General features: G+C 52.0%; 1 long non-coding RNA gene across 1 annotated transcript in view; it reads left to right on the top strand.

The window, feature by feature from the left end:
- Positions 1–23355, top strand: part of LOC101673369 — a 92682-nt gene extending 69327 nt beyond the window's left edge. The window contains exons 3-4 of the long non-coding RNA XR_006604502.1: positions 22682–22802; positions 23059–23355. This is a non-coding gene — a long non-coding RNA (uncharacterized LOC101673369). The remainder of the gene's footprint in view (positions 1–22681; positions 22803–23058) is intronic.
- Positions 23356–27371: the final 4016 nt, after the last annotated feature.

The following is a 27371-nucleotide window of genomic DNA, read 5'->3' on the forward strand; positions in this document are numbered from 1 at the left end:
TCAATTCTAACCACTGCACAATTTTCTCAAATGTCCCACGATAGTTAAGACTCTGGACTTTGGAAGCCAAAACGTATGGGTTGAAATCTTATTTCTACCAGTTACTAGCCATGAGCCCAGGCAAATTCTTAATATCTGCGCATCCTAGCTTTGCTATTATGATTAAATGAGCTCATGGGAGTAAACCCAGTGGAGTGTTTGATGCTCTCATTGTCATCATGCAAGAAAAGAGGTGTCACATGGCACAAAATGTTTTATATCGAGTCAGTCTCTGTACAGTTTGCATTAGCCAGGCCCAGTTAAGGAAACACAACTTGGAGCCATATTGATCCTTATGAAGCATAAACTCAGGCATTAAAAATTTATGACAGTACCTCTAGATAAGATGATCTCTCTCGGGGGATCTTGTGTCTGCAGTTTTGCCTTGTCCTCACTAGCCAGAACTGCTGTTAGTTGAACTTGGGTAGATGTGGAGCGTTAAGAAGTTGAGAAAGCTGGAGTTCATTGAATTTCTTCCAGAATAAGAGCCCACAGGCAGGTCTGCTCTTTATACATGAAATCACTCTTTACTTAAGACTTACTTAAGTTAGTTGTTTATTAATGACTACTAATACATCTTCACCCATAACCAGACTGGGAAGTTCTCCCAAGGAAAGGATCATATCTTCCCCTACCCTGTTTCCCTACTATTTAGTAGAAAGCCTGGCAACTCCTTGGCCTTTCCAGATACCTGTGGAATGAATGATTGGATGAGTGAATAAATGAATGATGGGTGAATGAGTGTGGGATGAGGTCATGACTAAAGCTTCAGCTTTTGCTCAGCGTGAACTAATTCCAAACCTCGTACCTAGCGGTGCAGCAGGAGTGTCCTCTCTGAAACGTCATTCCTGTTTTGACCTCTTCATCATGGATGGAATTTACTGCTTTCAGATGGTCAAATAACTATCATTGTTTATTTTCATTTATTGTCACTGTCTTGTTTTGTTTGGTGCTCATGGGCTGCACTAGAACAAGAAACCAACATGGTCGGGGATCTTGTTGACCACCGTGTCTAGTTCAGGGCCTGACACATCGTTGAGATGAGATACATATTTGTTGAATGAGGAAATGGCCTTGCTTTGCTAGTGGGCAGCCTGCAGAGGGCCTTGAACGCTGAGCCCATTAACAAAACAAAGTGCTGGGGAGAAAGGAATGTTTAGCATCAACAGCCTGACTGTGGCTGGGTCAGGGCGGCCTGAGACATCGCCAGAGGAGAAGCTTGGCAAAAAGAAACCCTCTACAGATCCTTGTGTGCCTTTTCCTTGTCTGAAAGTTACTAAGCCCACTGAAAAAGTCTAGCGTGTGGGTTAGCACCCAGCCGCGTCTTGTGACATTTGCAGTGCTAAAGACCAATGACCGCAATGCAGGAAGCAGTTAGTGAGTGCTTACTTAGGTCTGGCCGTTATTCTAAGTGCCTAATTGTATTGATCACTGCTTCTTTGAATTGACCTTCTGAGGTGCATGCCATTACTGACCCCATTTTACAGATGAGGAAACAGAGGTACATAAGCACGAAATAACTGACCAAAAGTCGCAGAGGTGGAAAAGAGCAGATTTGGGCTCCAGTCCTTGTGCTTTTAACCCCTTGGTTCACCAACAAATGCCACATCCTCCTGCCTCCTCCGTCGGTGATCAACACTCCCACCACACCCGCCCTCCTAGTCCTGCTCACTTCCCTCATTTCTCATCATACTGCAGCCACCTCAGAGCCTCCTTTTTGTGTTTTGAACTCCTGAAGTTTGTTCTTGCTTAAGGCTTTGGAAATCACTATTACCTCTGGCTTTAAAATATGCTATTTTAGGGGTGCCTGGGTGTCTCAGTGGGTTAAAGCCTCTGCCTTTGGCTCAGGTCATGATGTCAGGGTCCTGGGATCGAGCCCCCGCATCGGGCTCTCTGCTCAGCAGGGAGCCTGCTTCCCTCTCTCTCTGCCTGCCTCTCTGCCTACTTGTGATCTCTGTCTGTCAAATAAATAAATAAGATCTTTTTAAAAAATGTGCTATTTTATGTGACCTGATGATATTTTCATCATTAAGAGATTTCACTTAGGGGCCCCTGGGTGATGCAGTTGGGTGAGCGTCTGACTCTTGGCCTCACCTCAGGTTGTGATCTCAGGGTCCTGAGATCAAGCCTGACGTCAGGCTCCATGCTTAGCAGAGTCTGCTTGAGCATCTCTCCACCTCCCACTCGTTCTCTCTCTCTCTCTCTCTCTCAAATAGATAAATAAAATCTTTTACAAAGAGAGATTTTACATAGAAATCAGAATAGCCCAGGTGTATGTTTGTATGTATGTGTGTGTGTGTGTATATATATGAAAATCACAAGATGGGACAACCGAGACCTTGCATTCCCATACAACAAAAGTTCACTGATGCTGAGTCACAATCAGCCCCTGTTTTAAGGCCTCTTAGGATGAAACAAACACTTTCCATTTAACCACAGTCCCCACCCCTCCATACAGCACCACACCCAGGCGCTTCTGCTAGTTTATGTGACTTGCCTGACTTCTTTCTGCATTTGATGTTGTGAGCACTACTTTGCGTCTGTCTCGTCTACTGGGGCCAGAGCGGCCTGAAGACATGGAGAAGATCCTTTCCCAAAGCTGCTGGTTTTACATAAGACTCCCGGAGTACATTTTTATGTCTCTTGGGGCTCAGCACAAATTACCTTAGGGTCTGATTCAGCAGATCTCGGGGGGGGGGGGAGGCCCGAGAGTCTCTATGACCTCCCAGCTGATGCCATTGCAGCTGGAGCTCAGGGATGAAAAGAAATGTAGGATTTCTTCTTCTTTTTTAACACCCTTTCTTTTTTTTAAAGATTTTATTTATTTATTTAACAGAGAGCGAGAGAGACATCACAGGTACGCAGAGAGGCAGGCAGAGAGGGGAAGGGGGGAAGCAGGCTCCCTGCCGAGCAGAGATTCCAGATGTAGGGCTTGATTCCAGGACCCTGAGACCATGACCTGAGCCGAAGGCAGAGGCACAAACCACTGAGCCACCCAGGCGCCCCAACCCATTTTTTTAAAAAAGATTTTTTTTTAAATCCTTGCTGCTTATTTTCCTTTCTTTTATTGCAAAACATATTTTAACAAGTAATCATAATTGCAGACACTCAGAAGTTTAGAGAAGGATGCTGCTGGAAGTACCTTAGAGATTACCCTGATGGAACAGAGAAGGACCCAGAAGCCCAGAAAGGGGCCGTGATGATCTCGAGGCCACACAGGAAAGCAGTGGCAGAGTCAGACTTGAGACCAGTTGCTTTGATTCTCTTCCCTACAAATCTCTGTGCGGCGGTCTACAAACTGCGGGATCAGAGAGCAAGCTGTGAGCCGCACATCTGTCCCTCGAGTGCGTAAAAAGCCCCTAGGACCCTTGCATTACTAGTGCACAGCCGTTTCCGTGTGTCCACCCCCTTATTCGTCGGGAGGGGCACAATTATCTCTGCATTCGGGCTGGGGGCGAACCGTCCACATAGGCTCATTAAGAAGTTATGTTTAAAAGCCGGACTAAAGCTTTAGGTCATTTATAATCTACTAAATATTTAAGTATATGTGTCTTAAGGCATCTGAAAATTACAGGGATATTTCATGGTCTCATTTGGGGGTATATATCTGGTTGGCTAGACATGGTCCTGGCTGTGGGCGGATCTGTTTTGCTTGGGAAAAACGGGGGCTAAGTAAAAAGCTGGAAAATCCAATAACTGAAACACGGAGTGGCGGAAGGCGGCGCCGCGTGGGAATGAGGCGAGCGCGCCCGGTCCTGTAGGAAAGCCAAGCCGAGGCCGTCGGTGGTGCTGAGGTCAGAGCTGAGGAGGACTGTCATGGAGACAGAAATGATGGGGGCACATAAAACGGGAGCAGCCAAGACAGACTTTAGGGTCCATGGGGCACAGGATCTAAGGCAGTCCCGGTCAAGTATCAGGGACAATGGACTGGCCTCATGAGCGTTGGTCTTTTTCTTTGCTTTAAAAAAGAATCTTGATTTCCATAATACCCCTATGGTTACAAGAAAACAATGAAATAATTCAGACCATAAAAGAGGTAATAAGGTGAAAATAATTTTCCCCTCGCCCCAGTCTAACCTCCAGTCTCCCAAGTCCGCCAGTCCCTGTTTCCAGAGGCAAGGGCCGTGTCCGGTATTCTTATGTACCTCTCGAGATACATTACACACACATACATTACACACACACATTTATTTTTACACTGATGGGAGGATATTATAGACTCTGTTCTACACTTTTCCCCGTGTGTGTCAATATATCATATATCATGAATATCATTCCGTATCAGTATGTAGCGATCTCCCTTATTATTTTAACAGTTGCATGGTATTCTGTTAAAATGTGGCACTATAATTTACTTAACCCGTCCTTTATGGATGGATTGCCATGTTATTTCCAGTCTTTTGCTACCACAAACAGTTCTGCAAAGAATATCTTGGTACAACTGTCTCTGCATCACACGTGAATATGTCTGTAGGATGACTCTTAGAAGTGAAACGACTGGGTCAAGTGTGTGTCTGGATTGCTCATTTTGATAGGTTTTGTCGAAATTGCCCTTCAGAGAGATTGCACCACATTTATACTCTCCCCCGGAATGTGCGCTGGTGCATTTTCTCACACCCTCGCAAACAGTCTTTCGAGGTATAATTCACCAACAGTAATGTGTGCAGGCCTTAACTGTACAGTGCAATTGGTTTTGACGGATGCATAAACCCGTGGAACCTACACCCGAGTCAAGACCGAGAATCATTCCATCACTTCTGAAGGCTTTCTCATGCCCCTTCCTCTCTCTCTCGGCTCCTGCTCCAAGAAGCTTGGCTCTGATTATTATCACCATCGATTTTGTTCTTAAACTTCATTTAAATGGAGTTTCACTCTGTGTACTCTCGTGTCTGACTTCTTTTGACTGATAGAGGGTCTGTGAGATTCATACATGCTATTATCGTGTTCTTCCATTTTCATTGCTGAATAGTGTTCCATTGCGGGGCCATACCAAGATTGCGCAATCCATTCTCTTGATGCACATTTGGGTTGTTGTTCAGCTCAGGCTATTATAAATAAAGCTGTCAATAATGTTCTTGAACAACTCCTTGTGTGGAAGTATGCTTTCACTGCCCTTGGATACATGTCTGGGAGTAGAATAATCATAGGGTAAATGCATATTTAGCTATAGATAGTGTGTAAGACACTACAGGACTGTTTCTCCAAGTGGCCGTACTATTCACACTCCCAACAGTAGTACAGGAGAGTTCTCTAGTGTCTCTACCTGCTCCCTGATATGTGGTGCTGTCGGTCTTTTACATTCTGATCATTCTGTTGGGTGAAGCTTCATCTCACTGTTTTAATGAGTGTTTCTTGTGTTTCAGTGAGTTTCCAGTGGAGCACCTTTTCATGTGCCTGTCAGCCATTCATGTATCTTTGTTTTTTAAAGATTTTATTTATTTATTTGACAGAGATCATAAGTAGGCAGAGAGGCAGAGAGAGAGGGAGGAGGAAGCAGGCTCCCTGCTGAGCAGAGAGCCCGATACGGGGCTCGATCCCAGGACCCAGGGAACACAACCCGAGCCAAAGGCAGAGGCTTAACCCACTGAGCTACCTAGGCGCCCCCATTCATGTATCTTTGTAAAATATCTCTTCAAGTCTTGACAGTTTTTATTGGGTTGTTTGTCTTTTGTTATTGATTTGTAGAAGTTCTTTGCATATTATAGAGACTGTTCTTTTGTCAGATACACAGTTTCATCCAGCCTGTGGCTTACCTGTTATTTTTTAATGATGTAACTTGATGAGCAAAATTTTAAAATATTGGTGAGTTGCAGTTTATTTTCTTTTATGGTTAGCACTTCTTTCCTAAAATATCATTGCCAGAGTTGTAAAGTTATTCTCCTATGTTCTTTTTTTTTTTTTAAGATTTTATTTATTTATTTGAGAGAGAATGAGTGAGAGAGAACGTGAGAGAGGAAAAGGTCAGAGGGAGAAGCAGACTCCCCAGGGAGCTGGGAGCTCGATGCGGGACTCGATCCTGGAAGTCCGGGATCATGACCTGAGCCCAAGGCAGTCGCTCAACCAACGGAGCCACCCAGGCACCCTCCTATGTTCTTAATAGTCTTAGCTTTTAAGTTAAGTCTGTGATCCATCTTGAATTCGGTTTTTGTATATGGTATGAGAGAGAGATCAAGGTTCATTTTTTCCTCCATGTTTTTTCCGTTGTTCCAATGCTATTTGTTTAAAAAAAAAAAAATTTTTTTTCTTTCTGCCATTGAATTGCTTACCTACTTACTGGGAAAAAAATCTAGTGAATGTGGGGCTTTTTTCTGGCTTTTCTCATTTGCTCAGTGATCCTTATGCCAATGTCATATTCTCTTGATTGCCGTAATTTTATTACGAGTCTAGAAATCGAATTGTAGGAGTCCTTCAAATTTGTTCTGTTTCTTGCCTATATTCAGTCCACCCTTCCCTGGCTGAGGGCCCCTGAGTGAGTTCTCTAATCCCTTCATTCCTCCCACCCTCCTTCCTTTTTTCAAGATTTTATTTATTGAGAGAGAGAGAGAGAGCGAGCTGGAGCTGGGGGAGAAGCAGAGGGGGAGGGAGAGAACCCGAAGCCGACGCTGTGCTGAGCAGGGAACCCGATGCAGGCTTCGATCTCACAACGCTGAGATCATGACCTGAGCCGAAGCCAAGAGTCAGATGCTTACCCGACTGAGCCACCCAGGCGCCCCTCCTTTTGAAATTTGATCTCCGTTCTAAATTTGAGGAAACTGAAGTACAGAGAGACTCAAGTGACCCAGGCAAGGTCCATAAGGGTCTTTATTTAACCTTTCTCTTGATCGGGAGTCCAGCCAGTCTTCTTATATCATACCTCATGCGTTGCACCTTGCCCTACGCGTCTCGTCCTCAAGTTACCCTGCTTCTCCCTGCTCACGTCCTTTCTCTGCTCTTTCCCGCTGGGGGACCTCTGATGTCACCTAACATTTTTGAGCTTTCCTTTCGCCTCTGTCAAAAACAAAAAGGCACAATTAAAATATTATCAATAATGATGTGGAAATAAAGGAAGACCACCCAAAGGCGAACAGAAACGGCTGATTCAGAGCTTGCTGTAACGAGGGAGATGGGTGCCGTCCGGCACTCCTGTTCACCAGGAATGCAAATACTGCCCAGGGGCCAAGAAAGCATCATCGCGGTAGAGGCTTCAGTAGGCCCCATGTGGAGGTTGTTGGGGTGGGGAAATGTGAGAAAACTAGAAGTATCTTAATTTTCTTGCCTTGGGAGGAACGTGTGGCTTTCTCTGGTTGGTCCTGAGTTGGAAGCTATGGCAAAAAAAAAAAAAAAAGGAAATGGCAGTTGTTAACCAAACCCTGACTATTCTAGGCTTGAGTGTTCCAGAGGTTGCGAGCAGAGTTCTACTGCCCTATGTGGTCTGACCATTGTCCGTGTTTCTATAAGGGTCTCAATGACAACGTAACTTACGCATCCTTTAACGTGAATTTTAGCAACACAGCGTCCAGCACGTAATAGGTGCTCAGCAAATGTGGTTGAATCGGAGTCTAATTTGCCACGTTGGGAAGGATTTACCTGCTTCCTGCACAAAGGGACTGTCACCTTCAGATGCGATCTCACTCCCCGGAGGGGTGTGGATGGTGCTCCCCTGGTGGCGAGGACACACCACACCCTGCCCAGTGATCCCTCCGGTAGCACTGGGCCCCGGCAGTTCTCCATCCCAGCCACATGTTAGAATCACCTGGAAACTCACAAAAAAAATACTGGTGCCTGATGCTGAACCTTCTACTCTAGAGTAGGGCTTGGCCATGGTTTTCAAGGTTTTGAGATTTTTAATGTGCAGCTGGAACTGAGAACTACTGGCCCCAAACATTAATTCTGTATTTTCCCTCCAACATGCATCTGTTACACATTATTGCGTACCCAAGCCAATGCCAGGCTCAGAGATGAGATCACCCGTTCATTGATTCCTTCAGCTCTCAGAACGCCGTGCCTGCAGGGTGCTCAGAGCTCTGCTGGGAGCAGAATGAGTGGCGAACTCCCCCTTTCGTTCCGTGTGCTGACTGAGAGTGTGTAGGCTTTGGGGTCAAGCAGTCATGGACTCCCGTATAAATCTACCTTTTCCCTCTCCTGCGATATTACAGAAGTCCTTCTGACTTACCACCTACATGACCTAGATAAGGCTCAAACCTCCTGGAGGATCAGTTTTCTTGCCTATAAAATGGAGCCGTAGTAGTTGGGGTTTTGTCAGGGAAACAGAAATCACACTAGGTATTTCAGATAGAGAGGATTTAATGCAGGGAGTTGGTTACTCAGGTGTTAGGGACCTGAAAGCACAAAATGGGAGGCCACAGTATCCTGAATATTAGAAATGCAGGAAGTAGCAACAGTTTCCTAGTTCTGAGGACCGAAAAGGAAGAGGGAACATAACCAAATGTAAGAAGTCATAAGAGGATCCTTGTAGGTGGGCCCTTGGACCTTGAAGAGAAGTCCTGCCAGGTGGCTGGTGTTTACTTCTTTGGGGACACTGAGTGGCCAGTGTTGGGACTGGCTAGATTGTCAGCTGTCTTCTGCTGTTGGGGGGATATTACAGAAGCTAGACAAAGGGAGCCCCTTCTCTCTTCCTTCCAATCCTTCAGCAGGGCCTCCTCCCAGAAAACCCAACAGAAATCCAGGCCCCTAATCACAGAGTGGAACAGAGGCTGGCAAAGCAGGGGTCACTGGCCAGATCTGGCCTCCTGCTTCCTTGTCTGTGGCCCACAATTGAAGAATGGTTTTCTTTGGTGTTTCTTTTTTACATTTTTAAGTAGTTGAAAAAATGAAGATTTCATGACATGTGAAAAGTGTCTGAAATTTAAATTGCAGCACTCATAAATTCCGGACACGTGCACTGGTTTTCATGTTGTCCATGGTTGCTTCCGTCCTACAGCAGCAGAGGTCAGAAGCCGTGACAGGGACTCTGCGTACTATCCTGGTCCTTTCTAGAAAATGCATGCCACCGTTGCAGTATGACCTAGAGAGTGTTGGAGGGCTGATCCCTGGCAGAGCAAAAATAAGGATTGAAGGAACCCTGTGTATAGAAAGTCGTCCGTACAGTGTTTGGAATATAGCAACTTCATTAAACCATTACTACCCTGCACTGCGTGTCAGACACTAGGCGAGATTTGGGGGCTCTGGAGATGAATAAGGCCTAGTTATGACTTCCCAGAGCTCTAGCTTGGCAGCGATGACAGGTAAGAAAGAGACAAAGCCTTATGACAAGTGCATCATTAATGTGCTAGTCTTGGCTGTTGCTGCAGCAGGCTGCAGTGGGGCGGGGGGCACAGAAGAAAAGGCCACAGGCACTCCCTGTCCTGGAGCTGAGGTGTCCTCCCACTCTTCCCTCCAAAGTACTGCCGGCGCAATTATTTGCCTGGGATTCTGCCTTTCCCCTGAACTGGGGAGGGCCTTGCCTCATCTCTAGGTTCTAGACTACTGCGGAGATGATAGTAGGCACGGACACGTGTTTGTTGTTGGGTGACGGAATGGACAAAACACGATTAAGCAATGTGACATTCAGAAGATACGTCTCATCTAGTCCAGTCTCTTCAAATGGGAAAATTATTTCAAAGAGCTTAAACAACTTACTGTCTGGGTGGTTGGATTAGAAAACACCCTGCCCTTCTCTGGGCGGAGATTACCTCATGCCAAGGCACGTGGCTTGGTGCACAGAGCTCAGGCCAGAATTTCAGCCTCTGCTTGCTTCCCTTCCACTAGGAGCCTGATGCAGTCCACAACCTGTGCAACCTTATAGGGTGGCTCCAACCTGCCTGCCTATCTGCACCCATAAGCTTCTATCTTCAACTTCTCTGCCTTTCCCAGAACATCCTCTGGGGTATGGCTGGATGGCAGAGATGATGTATTTATAGTGTGGTGTTTGAAAAAGATGCATTGGTGAAGGAGACTCTAAATCTTTCTGCAATTGGGCCACACTAATCACTTCCTGTTCCTGGGGCTGGCGGCTGGCATTGCTCTAAGTAGCCGGCTGTCGCGGCCTTGCATACATATTCCTGTTGTCCGCATTAATAAGGTACAATTGCCTGGGGCCTTGTTACCCACCAATTAAACTTTGGATTTTATTGTGCAACCTCAAGGCTGCTTTATGGTATCAGAAGCGTTTGGCAGTTAAATACGGCTAATATTCATCGCTCCCACATGGGCGCTTCACATCCTGCTCCATTCACAGTGTGATTAAGGAATTAATTGATTTGGATGAGATTGGCACACGCTCTTGACAAGAAACTGACGACTTCTTTATTAAGCCGGGGTTACGGCGGGCCCGCCGCAGCCCTCGGCTCACCATCGGGCGTTTGGAAGCGGGCCCAGAGGACGGTGACTCTTGACTCTGGCCAGAGAAACCTGCAGATTCTCAAAGCGGCGTCAGAGCACAGCACTCTTGCCTTCCAGTAGGCTCCGTCCCTCCGTCTGTCCTTCCTTCCCTCCTCCGTTCTCACTGAGGTCCTCCCCTTCCAGCTCTTCCGAACATGCTGCTTCTCCCCTGCTCTCCACGCTTCCATCCGTCCTTCCTGCCTCCCTAGGCGTTTACCCCCGAAGTTTTCTTAAAACATTTCTTTGCATGCCCTGCCCTAACTTGCCAGCAGTCCCTGACCTCACACTGGTCCACTCTGCGTTCCTGGTTGGGAACATTTGGGCTCACAGCACAGAGCCCGTGACGGGGTCGGGAACTCATGGATACAGGCCTTTGCGTAGGATAGATTCCAGGGGCCTGCAGTTTGTGGCAAAACTATTAGATACCACTTATCTATGGCAAGTTTCGGGGTGCTAGGCGCTGTGCTAAGGGTTCTGTGTGCTTTCTACATCACGGGATCCGGTGGGGGGACAGAGCCTTGCCCCGGTGGACTCAAGGAGGTGACAGAGTGGCGATTCGAACTCAGGCAGGCTTTCTTTTTCTTTCTTTCTTGTTTTTAAAGATTTTATTGGAGAGAGAACGTGTGTGTGCACACGAGCAGGGGGAGGGGCAGAGGGATTGCCAGCGAGAATCCCAAGCAGACTCTGCGCTGAGTACAGAGCCCAACACGGGGCTCCATCCCGTGACGCTGAGATCATGACCTGGGCTGAAATCAAGAGTCAGGCGCTCAACTGACTGAGCCACCCCGGCGCCCCGAAAGGCAGACTTTCTTAAATCCCACCTGGTGTTCCGCAGCCCGTGTTCCGTGGGCCGTGTGGACGTTCATGTAACTCGTACGAGCTCAGCCCCCCGGGGCAGCTCTGTGGCGCTGTGGTTAGTCTCTTGGCGAGCCCATGCCCTTGAAATGGGAACTTCTTCTGTGCTTCTCAGTAGTTTCTCCCCTTAGGTGGGACCGGGTGGGTGAGGGTCCGACTGAGCCGGCAGCAGAGCGCTCTGGAAGGCAGGCCTTGTTAGGAGGAGCGGGATGTTGTGACGTCAGAAGGCTTTCCTTTCCCTCCCCCACCGGAAGTACGAGGGGGTTTTACCCCCGCATCTTCACTGCCAGAACTAGGTTGGGCTCCCAGAGGTGAAACCGCCTCCTGCCCCGATGTCGGGCCCCCAGTCTTTGACTCCGCGGGTCCCCGCTGAGCCGCTGTCAGCCACAGTGCCGGTTCCCCTCCCCTCGCCGTTCCCAGCCGAGTTCGCTGCCTGTGGTTCCTCCTTGGCGAGCCCTGATCCCCAGTATCTGTCTCTCCAGTTTTAGGGGTGGCTGCTCGTCTTCTTGTGACTTTCTCTGCAGGATTTAGATCCCACAGAAGAGCTGTGGGTTTTTCAGTTCGCTCATCTTTTCACTTGTGGTTGGGGTTGAGGGACAATCTCTAAGCTCCTCAGGTACCCAACCAGAAATTGAAGTCCATATTGCTTATTTTAAAAAGGAAAAAAAAAAATAGCATGAGTGGCCAGTATTTACACATTAAATGATTCCACTTTAAAGAAAAAGCCCTCTAGATTTCTGGCTTCTCCGGCGCGCACGGACAACACAGACCTTCATTTCTGCAGAAGCTTGCCTGCCTCGCACGTGCTCATCTTGGTGGAGCTCGAGTTCTGCGGTTCTCCGGGATGTCGTCTCAGCACGCATCATCCCGTCACTTTTCTTACTGTAGCCCTAGAGTCCCTGGAGTTTGTGACCGTGACTTGGGATTTGAGGGTTCTCCCAGCCCTGCCACCCCGCTGACCCCGCCTGGGTGTGTTGTTCTGTACTGGCGTCGGATGGACTCCTGGCTCCAGACCGCGTTCTGACGGACGTAGCACACCGTCTCTCTAGCCCATACCTGCTCTCTTTGGTCTCACTTGCTGAGCTAAAAACATCAGACCGTGCTTCTCCAGCTCATCTCGCCCTGGTGTCTGGGCATATCAGAAGGTTCTCACGTCAGGACATCTCTATGCTTCTTGCCTTTTACCTGTTCCTGTCTCTCTCCTGCAGCGGTGGCTGGAGTCTACCAATGACATAGCGAGTGTCCCTGTGACTGCTGTGACCTGTGGGCTTCCTACCCCTGTGAACCTCTAACCTGCACAGCTCCAGCCACTTAGCCCCCAGCAGCAGCCTCTGCCCCTCGGTGACTCGGAGCTTGAAGCAGGCCGCGCTCAGAGAATTATTAGGAGCTCTTGGCAAAAAGCTCTGGGCCCCAGGGGGATAATCTCAACAGGACATCATAGCACAGAGACTGCCTGTCACTCTGGAGTCAGTGGCTTCCCTTGCATGTACTTTTTGGGAGCAGTCGGAGCACCTCGCTGAAAGCTGATGAAAACAAGGAGTGATAAGTTGAGTGAGTGCGGCATTTCCTCCCGATGGAGTACAGGAGCACGAGACCCCTACGCACTCAGACAGAGAGGGATGAAGGGGCCGGGCAGCCCCTCCCCTTCTTTCCCATCACGTAAGGCAGAAACCATAGCTGCTGGCCAGAGGGTGGTGGCTAAACAGGGCAGGGCTGTGAGAGGGCTGGGGAGGGGTTCATCATTGCTGGCTAGCGCCAGGTTTTGAGTGAGGAGGACAGTCACTGATCACCACTTCTTCCACTCCGTGTCATTCCTTTCTCGGGAATCTTCCTGCGTGAGTGGCAACCCTACCCAGCTCTAGTGCACACTGAGAAGAAAATGGTAAGGGCCTATGTTACCGGAGTTCAGGTTGTCCCGACTTCAGGGATGGCTTGATTCAGGTGCTCACATGAGAGTCACAAGATCTTTCCTCCTTTCTGTTTCTGGGGTGGATTCATTTTCAGAGTCCGTCTCGGCATGATGACAACATGGCTTAATCCTCACACCCGTCCCCGTTCAAGTCCAGTGCAAAAAAGTGTGTCTGCAATACTAGGTTGATGTGTGGAGTGTTAATCACAGAATGGCAATATTTCAAAGTAACAGCGGGGCTGTTTGTACTTCATCTTTTACTGCATTTTTATGAGGAGCAATAGATTTTCTGACTTTCCTCCCCGATGCTCTAACAGAGAGAGAGAGAGAGAGTCTCCTCCTGGCACCTCATCCAGATTCCACTTTGATTAGCCCGGCCCTGGGCACGGGCCAGCCTCTGAACTGCTGCTGTAGTTGGGGGGTCTGGTTGGGCTACATGATCCGCCCCGGAGTCGGGCGTGAGTCCCACCGGGAGGGGAGAATAGCCCCTTGTGGTTTTCCACTCCCCCCACCTCTGCCCCCCCAAAACCCCTCTTTCCCTCCTTCAGGACGTCCGTGATTTGTCTTGGTTGGGTGGGTGTCTGTCGCAGAACCCCATAGACGGGGGAGCTTATAAACAACGGAGACTGACTTCTCACAGTGCCGGAAGTGAGGAAGCCCAAGATCCACGTGCCGTCAGGTTTGGTGTCTGGGGAGGACCTTCTTCCTGATTCGTACGCGGCTCTTTTCTCCCTCTGTCTTCACAGAGCAGAGGGGGCAAGGGAGCCTTCTGGAGTCTCTTTCATGAGGGCACTAATCTCATTCGCGAGGGCTCCACCTTTCTGACCTAATCGCCTCCCAAAGGCCTCACCTCCCGGCACCCGTTACTTTGGGGCTTAGGATTTCAACGTACACACTTGCGGGAAACGCAGACTTCCATCTGCGCCCGCGGCCCCTCGCTCGGGAAAGTCAGCGGGTGATTGTCACGCGCTGTTGTAATGAGCCGCTTGCAGCGCTGGACCCCGATTCTCTTTTGACACCCTCTCCACGATCCAAGAGTTTGTCTCTTTTTCTTTCACTCGCCCTCTTTTGCTCCCCGCATTACAGATCTGTTGCTGTTGCCCCGGGTTTAAGTCCCAGCCCTGGTAGCGGGAAGACGCTGCGCTGGGAGGGGCCGCGGCCCACATCACAAGGGTGCTCAGTGTTGCCCCGGAGCGCTCTCCCGAGCCCTAGAGTTGCCCGGTGATGTCATTAAAAACCCAGGCTCTTTGTACGTTTTTCCCTCAACATCTGTAGCTCATTAGCTCACTGGTTGCTGTAGCCAAGGGTGTCCTCGTGCGCTTAAGGCAGGGACCGTGATGAGTACCACCACCACCAGCATCTCTTTCCGGGTATCTGCCATTTTACCAGGAGAGCCGCCCGCTCCCCCCCAACTCACCCTGCACAACCTTCCCCACCCCGCAAAGCTTTGTTTGCTCCCGCAGTTCATCTCAGACCTTCTCTTTGAGACATAGAGTGATGGGGCCAACGGAGGCCAGAACTTTCTATTCAGATGTGTCTCGGTTGCTATGCACATCTGTGTGCTCCAGACGGAGCCCAGCATCCCCCTCACGTGGGCTCTCCAGGGCTCTCCACCTCCGAGGAGGACACACGTGAGCCACTGGCACAAACTGGGACCTAGAGTCGAGCTTCGGGTCCTCCTTCCTCAGCCTGCCCTTGCTGGGGGGGATGCGATCATCGTTGCAGTTGTTCACGCGCTCCGGCTGTTCAGCTGTCTTTCTCTACTCTTTGCACTTCTTCCTATAGGTCTGGGGCTCCCTTGGCTTTCTGGGTCCAGGCGGAGCACCTTCCTCCGCCCTGTGAGTCTGGGGCTGAGCCAGAGGGGGATGGGAGGGTCAGAGTGCCTGTTCTGGGCCAAGGTCGTCAGGGCTTCTGGGGATCTGCCACGAGAAGGGTGGACCCCTTCAGTCGGGGCCCCAAACACACACACAAGGGGTTGCCTGAGCCAGCCTAGAGGTTGGAGCCGGTGTAGACAACCTGCGGCCACCCCAACCCTGCCCCGCCCTGGATCAGCTGGGCTGCCGTCATCCTGCTGACCGCTGAGCAGGACAGTGAGCTCGTTTTGCCATAAGCTGTTGAGTGTCACGTGGTTTGTTGCAGGGCATTGTTATAGGGCACAGGACCAGTAGTTCACTACCGCACACCTGACAATCCAGCCCTCAAAACCTCTTATATTCATGCTCCGTCTGCTTCCCTCCCCCGGGTCTGTGCCGTCTGACTGCGGAGATCTGACCACGATACCGTCTTACCCACCCTGTCGGGATGATGTCCCCGTCCTTCAGGAGAGACGGACACACGGGGGCGGCTACTCGGTCGGTGAGCGCGTCTTTCAGAAAGGAAGCCCGTCGGGTGCCGTGGGGCTGGGGCGCGCAGCCGGAGGCGTGCACTAGCTTTTGGGTGGGAGTTCCGGCGGGCCTTACTGGGCGAGCGGAACTGCAGCAGAGGGACGGGGGACAGATAGGTTCGGCCCGGTGAGGCGGGGAGGCAGGAGTGCGTCAGGAATGAGGAGGAGTCGGCGTGAGGATCCCGAGGGCAGGGAGGGAGGGAGGGACAGTGTGAGAGAGGAGACTGTGAGGGCGCCAGGAAAGTCCTAGGCACAGGGACATGCGGGGGACTGGGTCATACAACGCAGAGTGGGTCCTTCCTTGGGGATCCTCTGTGGTTTTAGCTCTGTAATCACACTTCCCTCTCTGCATCGCTGCTATGCCTGGGACCGGGGCCTCGTTTCTAGACTGTGAGCAGCTCCAAGAGATGGATGGGGGTGGCCATGACCTCTGCAACCCCCCTGGCTCAGGCACCTTGGAAGGAAGGAGCAGCAGCAAAGAATTAACATTCCACAGGCACCATCTTTGCTCCAGGCCCTGGGTTGGCCGTCGTATCTGGCAAGAGGGCAGAACTTTGGAGTGGGGGTGGGGCTGGGTGAGGCCAGGAGAGGGCCCATCACTTCCTTTTCTCTGTACCCCAAGGCCGGGATCCAGCCTGCAAACCAGTGCATACAGATTAGATCTGGGCAAGAACCACTCTACTGTGGAGAATGAGGGATGTCAGAGGCTTCACTGTGTTTTCAGAAATTCCCTGGAAGGGCATTTCTTCCTCTGGCACCCTAAGTAGCACACTCAGTTCTCTTCGGAACAGAGATGGTTAACTGTAATTGTGCCTGGAGGCAGGGTCATGTGAAGGGGGCGGTGTCCTGTAGAGCTCTTTCCTGTCCCTTTCTAGGTATCTTCAGACCCCCTGAAAATAATCTGTCTACAAGTGCCCAGTCATTGGTTTGGAGATCTTGCCAAGTCCAAGGTAAATGAGGAACATCAGGAACCCCCTGAAGCCCAGCTAAACTGGGGAGAACTGCCTCACCTCATTTGCAAAATGGGGCTTAAGCACCATGACTTTATAGGGCTGCTTGAGGAAGCCAGATGCCACGTGCTTCATGTTCAATAATGGACGGAGGTCTTTTCTGTGTGCTAATGACCGCTCTTGTGGATAAGGGGCAGATCCTCAGCCTTGATCTGTGATGGTCTTCCCTTCAGATTTCTGCTTTTAGAGGAGGGAGAGAAGAAAAGGGAGATACCAGGTGCGCTATGAGATCATTTTAATATCCCCCCCCAGAGGGGGAGAGAGAGAACAGAACGTCTGTTTCCACCTCTACGCCGCTGCACTGTGATACAGACTTGCAGAGATATTCATGTTGTGATTTATTCAATTCTTTTTCTCCATTGATTTTAATTAAGTTCCCGAGCTGTCTCCAAGCCCGGGGAGCGGGAACAAAACATGAAACACTGAGAGCCAAATGCCTTTCTTCTGCAATTGAGTTTTCCCAAGTCCTTAAAGTGCTTCACAGGAGAGCGCGAAAGTGGAATCCAGGGGCTGAGCTGTTTCCTCTGCTCCGTCAGTCCCCAAATAATAAACATAAAAATTAAAATCCGGTTAAGAAAAATCACAGAAGTCATTGCAGCTTGGCGGCCAATGGGGGCTTTGATCAGATCTTTTGATGCAATTTCACAGTTTCGGGGGGAATTCGCTGAGCCGGCGTGGAGGTCAGCACAGGGAGGAAGGTTTCTACCCAGCAGGCACAGCGCGGGGAACACAGGACCTGCCCCTCCCAAACCAATTTCATCTGTGATCGAAGTTCAATGTCAAGCTTATTAAGAGAAGTACCATAGTGGCATCTGGTCCGGTCACTTGGGCTCCCCTTGGGCCAGTCCGCACCAGACCCCCCCCCCCAGCAGGCTCCTCTGGGATCCGGAAGGCCAGTGAGGTCCCCAAACTAGTCTCCTGGAACCCTAGGGCCGGAGGTGGGTCACTCAGCAGTATCTAACAGCCTGGCGGCCAGCCACGAGGCCACACTGCCCCTTGTAGAAATAGGAAGGTTGAAAACACAGATGCTCATGGGACCAGCCTGTGACCGAATAAGAGAAATAACCCAGATGCGGACTTTAGCAAAATGGCGACCCCAGCCCGGTTTGAAAGTGGACAGTCCTGGACACCTGTTATCATGTGGGATTTATGGCCTTGGGGATGTCAGGTGTTCTGAATCTTCTAGAAGCCAGAAGCTAGGATACCTTTAGGCTTAACAAAAACAATAACCCCAAATCCTATATTTAAATCTTGGTTACCAACTGGAGGAATTGAAAGCACTCTGCAGGTCAGACAGAATACATCTGCGGGCTGGGTTTTAGCACTGGACACCAGTTGGTGACACTGGACATGCTGGTGAAGAGGGAACGTTCTGGATTAATCCAGGCATGGCCACCTCCCAGCTTTTTGTGGGCTTGGCTTGTGTTGGATTTCTGAGTGGCCCGTTATAAGATGGTGTGGGAGGCATGGACCGCACACAGTGTGGAGTCAGGTGCACAGTTCGTTGGCCTCACCATCAGCACCGTCGTGATATTCTGATTTTGTGATAAGACATAGATATTTGGGCTTCGTCCTGTTTCTGGTGCTAGCTCTTAAAACTCTTGGAATTTTCCTGTGATGAGAGAAAGGCTTTGTTATGTTAACGAAGTGGCTTTTGGAAAGCACCCAGGGATGGGGTGGCTTGGAGATGTTAGTCCCACTCCCTGAAGTTTGAGGGGGGCGGAGAGGAGCTAGAGGTAGACTCAATCCCGGACGGCCAGTGAGCCGATCGAGCTGCCTCTGTGATAAAGCCCCACAGAACCTCCAAAGGACGGTTCCGAGCTTCCCGGCAGGTAAACACAGGAGGTTCTCAGGGCCCACGTGGTGAGGGCATGGGAGCCTCTGAGCCCCTTCCCGCATCCGTTGGCCTGTGCACTGCTACCCTCCGGGTGTTACCGCGCTGTAGGCTCTTATAGTACCCTGGGGATAGAGTAAGAACGTTTCTCCGAGTTCTGTGAGCACTTCAGCAAATACACTAAACCCAAGGAGGGGGTGGTTGGAACCTCCCATCTGTGGCTGGTCAGGCACAGGTGACAAGGGGGACTTGCCGCTGGCATCTGAAGGGGTTGCAGTCTTGGGGGTCGGGGCCCTTCCCCTGTGGAATCGGACGTTCTCTGCAGAGTCAGATGGCGTCAGAATGGACTTGCGTCACAACCGCCCCGCTGGGGCTGGAGCATGCCTGGGTGGAGAGAGCCCCGCACCGGAACCGGGCACAGGGCCTTAATCATCACCTCACCTGGTTTTTCCACTCTTCCCAGCAGGCTCAGCGGGTCCCATGGGGTATCTTCCCGGACCTTCATTCAAGAGGGAGATGAAGCTGCCACGGCACCGCTCTTACTTTAACCAAGAAATTGCCCATCAGATCCTCTGTAAGAGAACTAGGCAGCCCGAGCCAAAATCCCCAAGGGGAAGATCCAGCGGGCGCACTGCCCGTGAGCTGCCCTGGACTCCCTGCGGCTGTGCACAGCCTGGGGGCCTGGGTGCTGGGTGGTGGTGGGTCATCAGACAACACCTGACGCCCTCTTGACGCAGTTTAATGACAGCGACTCTGTGGCATGACACGCTTCAGCACCACGCAGCACCCCGGTGGCATGGGGAGGACCCACACAGTGGAGGCCGCTGCACGGAGGAGGTGGGGTCGGTGGATGCTGAGCAGAGGTCTGACTGTCCGTCCGGCAACTGGGCTGGAGGGCGGCCCGGGAGGGGCGTCCGTGGTGGTTTTGCTCCAAGCCCAGATGCCAGGAGTCTTGACTGAAGCTGTTGAGTGACCCTGCTTTCCCTCCAGGCCTCTGGACCTGGAGGGCAGAGGGACCGGGTGCTGGCAGGACTGAGCTTGCCTAGAACCAAGGCAGAGCGGAACAGCATGAGGAACGGCCTCCAGGCCACCTCCTGGGCTGTTTGCTTTTTGAGTCACCTCTGCCATGCACAAAGGGAAGTCCGTGAGACTCACAGTCATGGAAGTGAGGCTGAGCCGACCGACCGTTTGGAGGCCTCTGAGCCCGGCCCTCATCTCTGCCCTGTGTTCTCTTACTTTTCCGGGACGCTCCAAGATGGAGGCACATCTCTGATGCACCCTGCCTGTTCTGGTTCTTTTTAGGTCGAGGCAACCGTGGCACACCACGGTCTGCTCCCATCAGCCTTGGTTTTTCTCCCCTTCTTCCCAGAAACAAGACCCCCCCCACCCCGCCTACTGACTCAATTTCCCAGCCTCCCTTGCAGCAAGGTGTGGTGGTCCCAGTGGAGTGTGCATGGGGGCTGTGGGGGCAACTTCCTCTTCATCTGCTTCCTGAAGCTGCTGGTCTGGAGGTTCTCCTCTTCCGTCTTCCCCCAGCGGTGGAAGGTGGAGCTGGATGGCAGGTCTCACCACAAGGTGAGGAGATGCTGGGACCACAGATGGAAAGAAGCCAGACCTTGCAGGAATTTATGGAGTTAATTTTCCTACAAACCGGGATTATTCGCCTTGGAATGACCATGTGGATGCAGAATTCCTGCCTTCTTTGGGACCTCCTTGATAAAAGCAGGTTAGTCTGGTCCTCTGACCAGCAGCAGCCTCCGCATCACCTGGGAGTGTGTTAGAAATGCAAGGTCAGTGGGAGAATGGATAAAAAAAAGACGTACATATCCCCAGTGGATATTATTCAGCTTTCAAAAGCAGCAAAGGGTGCCCTTTGTGACAACATGGCCAGTCTTTGAGGTCATTATGCTAATTAAGTCAGCCAGCCAGATAAAGACAGATAGTGTGTGATCTCACTCACAGGTAGAATCTAAACAAGCTGGAGTTCTAGAAACAGAAGAAGACTGATGGTTGCCAGAGGCTGGGGGTGGGGGACCGGGAGGAGGTGGTCAGAGGGTCCGCACTCCGCACTCCGGTGATAAGACGGGTCAGGCGCAGCGCCTAGCGGATGCGGCATGGGGACTGTGGCTGGGAATACTGTATTCTAGGAAGTCACCAAGGGACTAGATCTTAAATGTTCTCACCACGCACGCGAAATAGCCGTGTGAGGTCACGGATGAGGTAAACTGCTCTCACCGTGTTTATCATGTCAGCAGCGTAAATGAACCTCAGAGCGTCATGTCAGACATCTTGAAGTCCCAGTGTTCTGTGTCCCATAGATTTCAGTAAAGCTGGGGAGAAGGCAACACGTTAAGAAAAGAAATGCAGTTTCTACTGGTAGTCTGGGGGCGGGGTCCAGCAATCTGTTTCTGGTTCAAAATAGTACTTCTAAAGCCACATCCCGTTGTAAGAAGTAATACCGAGAAATCCTTTGTAAGCTTCCCCACCCCCGTCCTGACCCCAGTAACACTTGGCAAACTGCGGAATAAAATCGGAGCAGGAAGACTGGCATCGATACAAGCTGCTGATCTTCCTCAGAGTTCTCCAGCCGTGTGTGTAGGTCGTACGGATGTGGTTCAGTACAACCTTATCACGTGTGTAGGTTTGGGAATCTATCACCCAAGTCAAGATCCTGAACAGCTCCTATACCAAAGGATTCTTGGGTTACCTTTTAAGAACCACACCCCCCCACCCCAAAGCAAACCCCCCCCCCCCCCGCCGTCTTTACGGAGCTGTAATCGACATATAACACATAACAACACGGCGTGTTGATCTGATACACCCCTACGTTGCCGGCACACATCTGTCCCGTCACACAGTTACCGTTTCTTTCTTGTGCTGAGAACATTACCAGCACTCCATTTTTAACAAGTTCTCCCCTTGATTCCTGTGTGCTAGAATCTGAAAGACAGGGATGCCTTGTCCTATAAAGAATTCTCATTCCAAGGTTTTTGCCCCAGCCCTGGGCCAGGCACGGAGCTGACACATTCGTGTGTGTCATCAGTTCTGGTCTTCAGAGCACCGTCGGGGGAAGGTCCCCACTAGGACTCTCCTCTCTTACGGGAGGGAAGTCAGTCCCCGGACGGACAGGGGAGGTAATGGCAAACAAGAAGGACATAATCATTGCACAATTCGTGATAGGCCGTCACCATTCGAATTCAGGTCTGTCTGCAGCAACCGGGCTCTTTGTACTCATCTACACTGCATTTCCAGTCCCGGCACAGAAACATCCGGAGTCTACCTAGGAGCCACTGCCTCAGGGGGGTAGTTTGCATACCGGAGGCCTGCCTGGAGTCGGCTATCTCAGGGTCTCTGCCCTTGGGGGATGCCTTCCTTTGAGCATTTATTTCTTCACTATTCCTGATCAGATTCGAATCCACTAAGCTGTTACATTGTGGTGCTCCTGTAAATGGCCGGGCACAGAGAAAGAACCCAACGAGGACCTGGTCATAGTTTGTTAGAGCTCGAATGCCCTAAAGCATTTTAGAAATTCTTCCGACTTGAGCAGCAACTTTTGTAAGTGGAAAGTGGCAGGCCCAGGGAGGGAGGTCCTTGGGGTGCAGGGCTCTCGGGGATCTGGTTTTCAGTGAGATGACCAGGTCCTGGGGGCCACGTGGTCAGCGCTGGCCTCTGGGACCTCCAGGTAGTGTTTTGGCTTCATTCGAAGCTACAACCAAGGGCTGGAATTGAATCATGTCGATACTGAAGGACATGGTCAAGTCAAACCATGGGAAGCTTAACCCTTTAAGAGGACCTCCATGTTTAGTTCACATGTCTGTCAGCTTCTATTTTATCCTATGGGGAAGAGGCAGAGGACCTCTCAGGAGGACAGGAAAGGTAAGTTCTGTCATAGGATGGAAGGGACTTGACACATGGGGCTCCTTCCACTGACCGAGAACTTTCCATGTACCAGGCATTGAGTTAAGCAGTAGTTTTACATTGTCTCAGTTCTTCTGGAACCTTCCACGTACTAGGCATGGAGTTACGCAATCATTACACATGTCTCGGTTCTTTTCTCTGACCATGACAACAGCTGTCCGAGGCAGCAGTGCTTAGCATCTCCAGTTCACATTTTGGGATATGATGGGGGGGAGGGGTGGGCAAGGTGCTTGAGCCAAATTCCCCGTTCGTGGTTTGGGCTCCATGTCCTGCCCCCTGTGCCATGCTACCCTAAGGCAGGCAAGCCATTGACTCTCCAGGCTGCCTAAGAGGGGTTGTTTCCTGCAAATCAATACTATTTGCATATTTGACAGATGCTTGGAAATCACGGAGAAGAGTGTCTGCTGTCCCACACCATCCTGCCCCTTCTCCAAACAGCTGTCCTTTTCCAATATCTTAGGATGCTGTGACGCCTCCTCTGCTCCCATTCAGCAGGTAAGTTAATGGGGCCCAGAGAGGGCAGGTGATACGGCCCAGCTCACACAGCCCGGGGCCGTTGCAGCCTGGCTCTGCACCTGGGTTGGTAAGACTCAAGCCCAGAGCCTTCCTGCGACCACCCGGTGCCTCTCCTTGTTAGAAACACAATGTAGTTAAGCGCTCTGGGCTTGCTGGCCTTGGTATGTACTTGGTACCGCAATCTACCCAAGACGTCGTCCAATACGAACCAGTGACAGGGACACCGCCCTCGCAGCAGGTGCGGGATCCTGTTGGTCGGACGCCATCAGCACCGTGACATACACTGTACCATGACGGTCTCCCCCGTAAGACGGACTGACAGCAACACTAAAGGGAAGACAAAGGGCTCTATCCTCTTCGTTACGTAACATGCCTGTTGTACACCCGTGCCCGCCCGTGCCCGTCAGAGCCTAGAGGATGCCCGACAGGACCAGCGCGCTGAGAGGAGGCGCGTTGGAGGGTTTCCGAGGGACCCTTACAAACCTGCTCGTCCGTACGGTGCTCCACGGTTTATAAAGCGTTTTACCATTCATTTGCTTGTCTGAGCCTCGTAACACCCCCGTGATGGGAGAGAGATCGCGACCACCGCCACCACCCGCGTTTCACAGGTGGGGAGATGGGAGTGAGCAGTTGGCCCTGAGTGACGCCCCCTGGGACGAGCGGAAGCCGCACTTGACCCCAGATCTCCTGACTTCCTGTCCCCTGACATCTTTATGCTACCGCTGTCTCTTGCTGCGCCTTCATTCATCACTCGCTCCTTCATGGATCCATTTTACATGTCCTAATGAGCACCTGTCTCGGGCCAGCGCTGTGCTGGGCGCTGGGAAGAGATCGCACTGGAGACCACCGATGCCCGCTGCTCTCTCAGGAGAGCCGGGGACTCCCCCGCTGCCTTGTCTCCCTGGGAACACTGGGCAAAGTCTGAAGACATTTTTTGGTTGTCACAATTAAGAGGATACAACTTGCTATCTAGGGAACAGGGGCCGGGGACACTGCCCAGCAATCTATAATGCACGGGACAGCCCCACAACAAAGCTATCCATCCCCAAATGTCAATAGTGCAGAAGGTAAGAACCCCTGGCCTAGAGCCAATTGAAGAAGACAGAATTAATCAAATTATCTTCCCATTAAGGCTCTGGTTACAGAGAATCAGGGAATGTAAAGCAGCAGCAGCTAATGCTGGCGCCCACAGGCCAGGCTCTGCTCCAAGGGCCTTGTACCTCTGTTAACCCCTTTGGTCCATAAAACAGGGCTCGTGGGATTGTTTGTAGAGGGGTACACTGAGGCTCAGAGAGCTTAAGTACCTTGCCCGCAGTCACACAGCTAGAGGAGGGACTGGGATTCAAAACCAGGCTGCTTGACGCCAGCTTCTATGCCTTTGACCTCTGTGCCCCCTTTGCGAGAGTATGAACTTGCCTGATTTGGGGCTTGAGGGAAGCTTTGTGGGGGAGGGGAGGCATGATGGGAGACCTAAGAAAGTTGGGGATGGAGGGACAGCATTCCAGCCAGAGGGAACAGCATGTGCAAAGACCGTGTGGCAAGAGCAGAGAGCGGAGGTGGAGAAGAAGCTGGAGGGTCCGGCGGGACCCTAAACTGGGGTCGCAGGGAGGTAGACTCTGAAAGGCCGGCGCTAGCTGCCGTGTGCAGGGAGGCGCTGGGTTAGAAGCGGGAGGGAGACATGGCACCGAGCGCCAGCAGGCGGCCGGGGATGCGGAGAACCAGCTGCGAGGCCTGTTCCGGAGACGAACGGTCCGGCCGTGAGGACGGATCTGACTGGGTGTTGGGGCACCGTGAGCCTGACCTGCTCATGAAGTAATCCAAAGGTTTGCACAACCCCAGAGTCTGCCGGGAGCGCTGCTAGCCTCGCACCCCCTCACCCCCATCCCAATTTGAACTTGCAAAGCCATGTCCCTGCTCATGGTCCTGGCTGCAGAGGCCAGGAGCCACAGTGACACCGCTCTGCTTGCTGACAGCCCTCTGCGCTCCCCCATGCCTGTAACCCACAGATAATTAACGTCAGCTGGCTGTCACGGCACCCTGGCTGCTCCCAGGATGGGGGTTAGGCACGCTGGTCGATGAGCAGCCCAGAGACCTGTCAGACCCAGGAAAGGGCGCGTCACCTGCCCAGTCAATGGAGAGTGCCAGGAATTTTAGCACAAGCCTGTCTGCTTCTGTCCGCACTGACAGTCTCCATCCCCTGGGAGGCAGACGCTCAAGGTCACACCTGCAGGTCTGGGAGCGCAGGCTGGACAGAAGCGGAGGGACCTGGAGAGGAGTTGGCTCCTGACAGGTGTGGACACAGCCCCTCCTTCTTCCCCTACACCAGCCCATGGCTGCCGGGGGTCCTGTTGCAGACTGGCTGCTGTGCTCAAAATCCCAAGGGAAGCGCGTTTGCACGAGACCGAGCACTTTCTGCAGCCCCGAAAACACTTGTAGCTTGGCAAACACTTCATTCCTTGCCGAGTCTCTCTGCCTTTTCTGGGCAGTCCCTTCTGCTCACTTGCAGTCCCCCCGTACCCACACTCACGAGCACGCCGTCCACGAGGTCAAACTCATTGTTTCACGCTCCCTCTTCCCAGATGCTGGCATCTGCCCTCCAGGTTCCAACAGCATCGTTGGATCAACCTCCAGGATGTTCCTGCATTCAGTCATTCCTTTGCCCCATCAGCACTGGGCTCCCACAAGCACCTCTCCTGCCAGGGAGGAGCTGACCCGCAGACAGACGCCCTTTGTCCTGTGCACAGTGTGCGGCACTCAGGCAGGAGGGTGCCGTGCTGACGGATGGCCGTGGGATCGGCTCTCCTTTCTGTGGTCTGTTTCCCTCTGTGACCAGGGTTGATTCCGCAGGAACCTCTGAGGTTAGGGACCGTCTGCTCTATGTGTAGGATTTCTGTGCCCAGCAGAGTATATTTACAGTGAATATTCAATGAAAGACAGACTGAGTGGCGCCCACAGGAACGGGGCTCGCCCACCAGGGTGATGAATACTTCATTTGGAGAGCTGCCTGCCCTCCCAGCCACCCACAGCAAGCTGTGAAGGCCAGTACAGGTGAACTTGAATGAAAATTCAGGTACATCTGTTACAGCCTGGGTCAAGGGCAGGGTCCCTCCTTTGGGGTCTGGTTGCTCCTGGAAAAATCCAGAGAGCTGTGTTAGAGCGTCGATTATGTGTCTCATGCTATGCCAAGCCATGAAGGGAGGGGGTCCCCTCTGAAGGTGGATGCCAGGCTGAGGCCTGGAGTAGGAGTCAGCGTGGGGTCGCAGGGCCCCTGCACCCGACCTGGGAAAGCGAGAAGCACGAGCCTGCCTCCCGGTGTGGTAAAAGGAACCTAGCCAGGAGGAGGCGGTGACAGTGAGCTCTCCATCTCGGGAGGTATTCGAAGAGGTCACGGGACATCCTTCAGGATGCCGCGTCCCCAGCTGGAACGGGCAACCGGAAGAGTGTGAGCGGGGAATGGGCCTGGAAACATCAGCGAGCCCGCGCCCCGGGTCCCACGGGGAGGGCGGCCTAAGGGTGCAGTTAGGAGCCCTTATCCCAGGAGGAGACAGATCTTCGCTGATGTCCCGGCCTCTGAACAGCTGTGCCACAGCGACAGAGTCACCGAACTTCCTCGGGGGGAACGTGCATGACAACACCCTGCAAAGTGCCAGGTGCGGTTCAGCAAGCAGGAGCTACGTGTGCTTCGTGTGAAAGACAGAAGTGAGGGGCACTGGACGGTGCGGGCTGCACAGGGGAAGGGGACACCCATGGGCAAGTCACCCCTGGAGAGGGCCGCCTGGGCATGGAGGCCGGTGGGTAGAGGGCGAAGGTGCCAGGCGCCCCCCCACAGGAGGGGGGTGAGTAGGGGAGGGCTGGCTGAGCAGGGCCGCTACTGGAGCAACGGCCAAGTTCTGGCTCCAGCTCTCAACTCCCTCTGCATCCCCGGCAGGAGGGACTGCGGGAGGCCGAGGTCTGCCTGCTGGTGTCGTCAGCTCTGGGGTGCTTTGCATGGCCAGGGTCCCAGTTACCAGCAAGACTGGGTCCCGCCTGCCCATCAGCCTCACCTCCTCCTTCCCCTCTGGCAGAAGCCTCCCCCCTCATCGGCTCCCTCTTTTAAGTCAGTCAGCAAACCTTCCGAGAACCATTCCTTGCTGGTTCTACTCTAGAGCCGGCATTGCAGAAAGATGCTAGGGGCAGGGGCAGAGCATCTGGTCTGGGGGTAGGGGCAGGAATGTGGCAGATGACTTACAGTGTGGCAACTGCCGCCCCCAAGACAACCACAACACCCTAGCTAACGCAGCGGGCTCATGACTCACAAGTGACCATACTGAGCATTTGGCAGAACCCGAGGAGAGACACTGCATCTCAGAGAGGTTCATTCACATTTCCAAAGTCACACAGCCCCAGTCAGACCTGCCGACACCAGCGCCCGTGCTCCTGCCTATTAGGTTATGCAGCCTCTCAAATGGTTCCTCATTCATTCATTCGACAGCGATTTACTGAGCATCTACTGTGTGTCGGGCACCGTGCTAGAGCCCCTGCTACTGCGGAGAAGATGGCATCTACGGT

The sequence above is a fragment of the Mustela putorius genome, unplaced genomic scaffold (assembly GCF_011764305.1).
Source record: "Mustela putorius furo isolate JIRA1106 unplaced genomic scaffold, ASM1176430v1.1 tig00004039_pilon_pilon_pilon, whole genome shotgun sequence".
NCBI classification, from domain to species: Eukaryota; Metazoa; Chordata; class Mammalia; order Carnivora; family Mustelidae; genus Mustela; species Mustela putorius.